Below are 7,296 nucleotides of genomic sequence, written 5' to 3'. Positions count from 1 at the left end.
GCATCTCTACCTATATACCTATACAGCATCTCTACCTACAGACCTATGCAGCATCTCTACCTATAGACCTATACAGCATCTCTACCTACAGACCGATACAGCGTCTCTACCTACAGACCTATACAGCATCTCTACCTACACAACAATACAGCATCTCTACCTACAGACAGATACAGCATCTATACCTACAGACCTATACAGCATCTCTACCTATAGACCTATACAGCATCTCTACCTACAGACCTATACAGCATCTCTACCTATAGACCTATACAGCATCTCTACCTACAGACCTATACAGCATCTCTACCTACAGACCGATACAGCATCTCTACCTACAGACCTATACAGCATCTCTACCTACAGACCTATACAGCATCTACTTACAGACCTATTCAGCATCTCTACTTACAGACCTATACAGCATCACTACCTACAGACCTATACAGCATCTCTACCTACAGAACTATACAGCATCTCTACCTACAGTCCTATACAGCATCTCTACTTACATACCTATACAGCATCTCTACCTACAGACCTATACAGCATCTTTACCTACAGACAGATAGAGCATCTCTACCTACAGACCTATACAGCATCTCTACCTATAGACCTATACAGCATCTCTACCTACAGACCTATACAGCATCTCTACCTATAGACCTATACAGCATCTCTACCTACAGACCTATACAGCATCTCTACCTATAGACCTATAAAGCATCTCTACCTACACAACTATACAGCATCTCTACCTACAGACAGATACAGCATCTATACCTACAGACCTATACAGCATCTCTACCTATATACCTATACAGCATCTCTACCTACAGACCTATGCAGCATCTCTACCTATAGACCTATACAGCATCTCTACCTACAGACCGATACAGCGTCTCTACCTACAGACCTATACAGCATCTCTACCTACACAACAATACAGCATCTCTACCTACAGACAGATACAGCATCTATACCTACAGACCTATACAGCATCTCTACCTATAGACCTATACAGCATCTCTACCTACAGACCTATACAGCATCTCTACCTATAGACCTATACAGCATCTCTACCTACAGACCTATACAGCATCTCTACCTACAGACCGATACAGCATCTCTACCTACAGACCTATACAGCATCTCTACCTACAGACCTATACAGCATCTACTTACAGACCTATTCAGCATCTCTACTTACAGACCTATACAGCATCACTACCTACAGACCTATACAGCATATCTACCTACAGACCTATACAGCATCTCTACCTACAGTCCTATACAGCATCTCTACTTACATACCTATACAGCATCTCTACCTACAGACCTATACAGCATCTTTACCTACAGACAGATAGAGCATCTCTACCTACAGACCTATACAGCATCTCTACCTATAGACCTATACAGCATCTCTACCTACAGACCTATACAGCATCTCTACCTATAGACCTATACAGCATCTCTACCTACAGACCGATACAGCGTCTCTACCTACAGACCTATACAGCATCTCTACCTACACAACTATACAGCATCTCTACCTACAGACAGATACAGCATCTATACCTACAGACCTATACAGCATCTCTACCTATAGACCTATACAGCATCTCTACCTACAGACCTATACAGCATCTCTACCTATAGACCTATACAGCATCTCTACCTACAGACCTATACAGCATCTCTACCTACAGACCGATACAGCATCTCTACCTACATACCTATACAGCATCTCTACCTACAGACCTATACAGCATCTCTACTTACAGACCTATTCAACATCTCTACTTACAGACCTATACAGCATCTCTACCTACAGACCTATACAGCATCTCTACCTACAGAACTTTACAGCATCTCTACCTACAGACCTATACAGCATCTCTACTTACAGACCTATACAGCATCTCTACCTACAGACATATACCGCATCTCTACCTATAGACCTATATAGCATCTCTACCTATAGACCTATACATCATCTCTGCCTACAGACCTATACAGCATCTCTACTTACAGACCGATACAGCGTCTCTACCTACAGACCTATACAGCATCTCTACCTATAGACCTATACAGCATCTCTACCTACAGACCGATAGAGCGTCTCTACCTACAGACATATACAGCATCTCTACCTACACAACTATACAGCATCTCTACCTACAGACAGATACAGCATCTATACCTACAGACCTATACAGCATCTCTACCTATAGACCTATACAGCATCTCTACCTACAGACCTATACAGCATCTCTACCTATAGACCTATACAGCATCTCTACCTACAGACCTATACAGCATCTCTACCTACAGACCGATACAGCATCTCTACCTACAGACCTATAAAGCATCTCTACCTATATACCTATACAGCATCTCTACTTACAGACCTATTCAGCATCTCTACTTACAGACCTTTACAGCATCTCTACCTACAGACCTATACAGCATCTCTACCTACAGAACTATACAGCATCTCTACCTACAGACCTATACTGCATCTCTACTTACAGACCTATACAGCATCTCTACCTACAGACCTATACCGCATCTCTACCTATAGACCTATACAGCATCTCTACCTATAGACCTATACATCATCTCTGCCTACAGACCTATACAGCATCTCTACTTACAGACCGATACAGAGTCTCTACCTATAGACCTATACAGCATCTCTACCTACAGACCTATTCAGCATCTCTACTTACAGACCGATACAGCATCTCTACCTACGGACAGATACAGCGTCTCTACCTATAGACCTATACAGCATCTCTACCTATAGACCTATACAGCATCTCTACCTACAGACCGATACAGCATCTCTACCTACAGACCTATACAGCATCTCTACCTATAGACCTATACAGCATCTCTACTTACAGACCGATACAGCATCTCTACCTACAGACCTATACAGCATCTCTACCTATAGACCTATACAGCATCTCTACTTACAGACCTATTCAGCATCTCTACTTACAGACCGATACAGCATCTCTACCTACAGACCTATACAGCATCTCTATCTACAGAACTATACAGCATCTCTACCTACAGACCGATACAGCATCTCTACCTACAGACAGATACAGCATCTCTACCTGCAGACCAATACAGCATCTCTACCTACAGACCTATACAGCATCTCTACCTATAGACCGATACAGCGTCTCTGCCTACAGACCTATACAGCATCTCTACCTACAGACCTATACAGCATCTCTACCTACAGACCTATACAGCATCTTTATCTACAGGCCTATACAGCATCTCTACCTACATACCTATACAGCATCTCTACCTATAGACCTATAAAGCATCTCTACCTACACAACTATACAGCATCTCTACCTACAGACAGATACAGCATCTATACCTACAGACCTATACAGCATCTCTACCTATATACCTATACAGCATCTCTACCTACAGACCTATGCAGCATCTCTACCTATAGACCTATACAGCATCTCTACCTACACAACTATACAGCATCTCTACCTACAGACAGATACAGCATCTATACCTACAGACCTATACAGCATCTCTACCTACAGACCTATGCAGCATCTCTACCTATAGACCTATACAGCATCTCTACCTATAGACCTATACATCATCTCTGCCTACAGACCTATACAGCATCTCTACTTACAGACCAATACAGCGTCTCTACCTATAGACCTATACAGCATCTCTACCTACAGACCTATACAGCATCTCTACTTACAGACCGATACAGCATCTCTACCTACGGACAGATACAGCGTCTCTACCTATAGACCTATACAGCATCTCTACCTACAGACCTATACAGCATCTCTACCTACAGACCTATACAGCATCTCTACCTACAGACCTATACAGCATCTCTACCTTTTAGACCTATACAGCATCTCTACCTACAGACCGATACAGCATCTCTACATACAGACCTATACAGCATCTATACCTACAGACCGATACAGCATCTCTACCTACAGACCTATACAGCATCTCTACCTATAGACCTATACAGCATCTCTACCTACAGACCGATACAGCATCTCTACCTACAGACCTATACAGCATCTCTACCTATAGACCTATACAGCATCTCTACTTACAGACCGATACAGCATCTCTACCTACAGACCTATACAGCATCTCTACCTATAGACCTATACAGCATCTCTACTTACAGACCTATTCAGCATCTCTACTTACAGACCTATACAGCATCTCTACCTACAGACCTATACAGCATCTCTACCTACAGAACTTTACAGCGTCTCTACCTACAGACCTATACAGCATCTCTACTTACAGACCTATACAGCATCTCTACCTACAGACCTATACCGCATCTCTACCTATAGACCTATACAGCATCTCTACCTATAGACCTATACATCATCTCTGCCTACAGACCTATACAGCATCTCTACTTACAGACCGATACAGCGTCTCTACCTACAGACCTATACAGCATCTCTACCTATAGACCTATACAGCATCTCTACCTACAGACCGATAGAGCATCTCTACCTACAGACCTATACAGCATCTCTACCTACACAACTATACAGCATCTCTACCTACAGACAGATACAGCATCTATACCTACAGACCTATACAGCATCTCTACCTATAGACCTATACAGCATCTCTACCTACAGACCTATACAGCATCTCTACCTATAGACCTATACAGCATCTCTACCTACAGACCTATACAGCATCTCTACCTACAGACCGATACAGCATCTCTACCTACAGACCTATAAAGCATCTCTACCTATAGACCTATACAGCATCTCTACTTATAGACCTATTCAGCATCTCTACTTACAGACCTATACAGCATCTCTACCTACAGACCTATACAGCATCTCTACCTACAGAACTATACAGCATCTCTACCTACATACCTATACTGCATCTCTACTTACAGACCTATACAGCATCTCTACCTACAGACCTATACCGCATCTCTACCTATAGACCTATACAGCATCTCTACCTATAGACCTATACATCATCTCTGCCTATAGACCTATACAGCATCTCTACTTACAGACCGATACAGAGTCTCTACCTATAGACCTATACAGCGTCTCTACCTATAGACCTATACAGCATCTCTACCTACAGACCTATACAGCATCTCTACCTACAGACCTATACAGCATCTCTACCTACAGACCTATACAGCATCTCTACCTTTTAGACCTATACAGCATCTCTACCTACAGACCTATTCAGCATCTCTACTTACAGACCTATTCAGCATCTCTACTTACAGACCTGTACATAATCTCTGCTACTCTCCCCCCTGCTCTGTTCTACTCCGGTATTGCTGCTGGCACTTTAATGGCTCATTGTGATGCTGCAACGTAATTAACATGTGTTTCGTTTGCTCCATTCCAGACATTATTATGAGCTGTCCTCCCCTCTCACCAGCCTCAAATCAATTTGGAATTCAGACTGTTACAAAACATGGAATAAGTCAAGGGGTATGAATACTTTCTGGTGGCATTGTATTTTCATAGTGAAACGCCCTGAAAAATAAGCCAAACATAGCTATGTTCCTCATTTAAAAACATTTTATACAGTCTTCTTGTTACTGCGTCCAGTGAGCTTCAACCTGGAAAGTTGTGTTGTTTCCTCGTCAACTGGAAGGTTCAGGATGACAGGCGGAAATGTGGAGGAACTGGTTCTGCAGAAACCATGACGTCTGGTTGTTGTTTAGTCGTTAAGATTTCTACAAAGGTACAGCGGGAATGGAAAACGATGTTCTTTAAAATACAAGAGGTCAAGTGAAATGTTGTGATTGACTAAGTGATGTCTCTTGACTTAGGATGGTTATCACTTGTCAATGCAGAGGCTGCCCCCTAGGGGTGGATTCACTCGTTCCTCTCACAGAAGCCCTGTTTATATCTGGTTCTAACATGCGTCCTTTGTCCTGATCTTGTCCACATTCTGATTGTGTCCACATTTCTTTTTGGACCGATGTAGACAAAACAAAGGACACATTGTGATCAGATCTTCCTGATCACCTCTAGAGGTAGTCAGACACACATTGTGTCTGGATATTGTACAAGTGTAGACAGATCTGGACAGAAAAAACATTTAAATCATAAATATTATAGGCCCCTAAAATCATTGACATGTGGCACCATTGATTGATTACATTTGTGTCTTGCAATAAATAAATATTATTTTGAAAGAATAGCTTTGAAATAATTTGCCTAAATGAAGGGACCAGGAAATGTGGTCACAATGCAGACAGTGGATGGATAACAGACACTTTTAATACTTTGTGTAGACATATTTCTGTAAATATGGGCACAATCAGAATGTAGGGCAGATCAGAACAAAGCACCAGGTATAAACGGGGCCAGAGAGATCAGAACAAACCACCAGGTATAAACGGGGCCAGAGAGATCAGAACAAACCACCAGGTATAAACGGGGCCAGAGAGAACACCTGAATACACCAGAAATCACATTTACATTCTAGCACACCACAGAACAAGCCTGTGTCCCAAATGGCACCCTATTCCCTATATAGTGTGCTACTTTAGACCAGGGACCTATGGAACCCTATTCCCTATTTTTAGTGTTCTACTTTAGACCAGCGTAGTGCACTATAAGGAGACATCTGTATACTCTGTACAGCACGTTTCATTTAATAACACTCTGCATGTCTTGTTCAAACATCTTTCTCTTCATAGTAAAAAGCCCTGAACAATTCGCCAACATAAGGTTATATATTTTTCTCATTTAGAAACATTACATAAACAGTCTCCTTTTATTTTGCATAAGCTGTCTGCAGTGACCAATGTGCTTCTTCATTAATTCCACAACACCTTCATTTACAAATAGCATTGTCATCATATTTAGAACTTGGACATGAAGACATTTGACAAACATTGTCTAAGGCACAAAGATAGAAGGTATTTGGCAGAGTGGTGACTCACAGAAGAGTCCCCTCAGCTGTCCTTCCAACACGTGAAGGGTTAAAACCACACAGTCAGAAAACCATGTGACAGGCAGACAAACAGGAAAAGAAAGCCCTGCCGCCCTCAGCTATGGTAGAGAGAGTCTCAGGTAGAGAGAGAGAGAGAGTCTCGGGTAGAGAGAGAGAGTCTCGGGTAGAGAGAGAGAGAGATAGTCTCGGGTAGAGAGAGAGAGAGTCTCGGGTAGACAGAGAGAGAGAGTCTCGGGTAGAGAGAGAGAGAGAGAGAGTCTCGGATAGAGAGAGAGAGAGTCTCGGGTAGAGAGA

Source organism: Oncorhynchus mykiss, chromosome 14 (assembly GCF_013265735.2).
Source record: "Oncorhynchus mykiss isolate Arlee chromosome 14, USDA_OmykA_1.1, whole genome shotgun sequence".
Classification (NCBI taxonomy): domain Eukaryota; kingdom Metazoa; phylum Chordata; class Actinopteri; order Salmoniformes; family Salmonidae; genus Oncorhynchus; species Oncorhynchus mykiss.
This window is presented reverse-complemented; position numbering follows the sequence as displayed.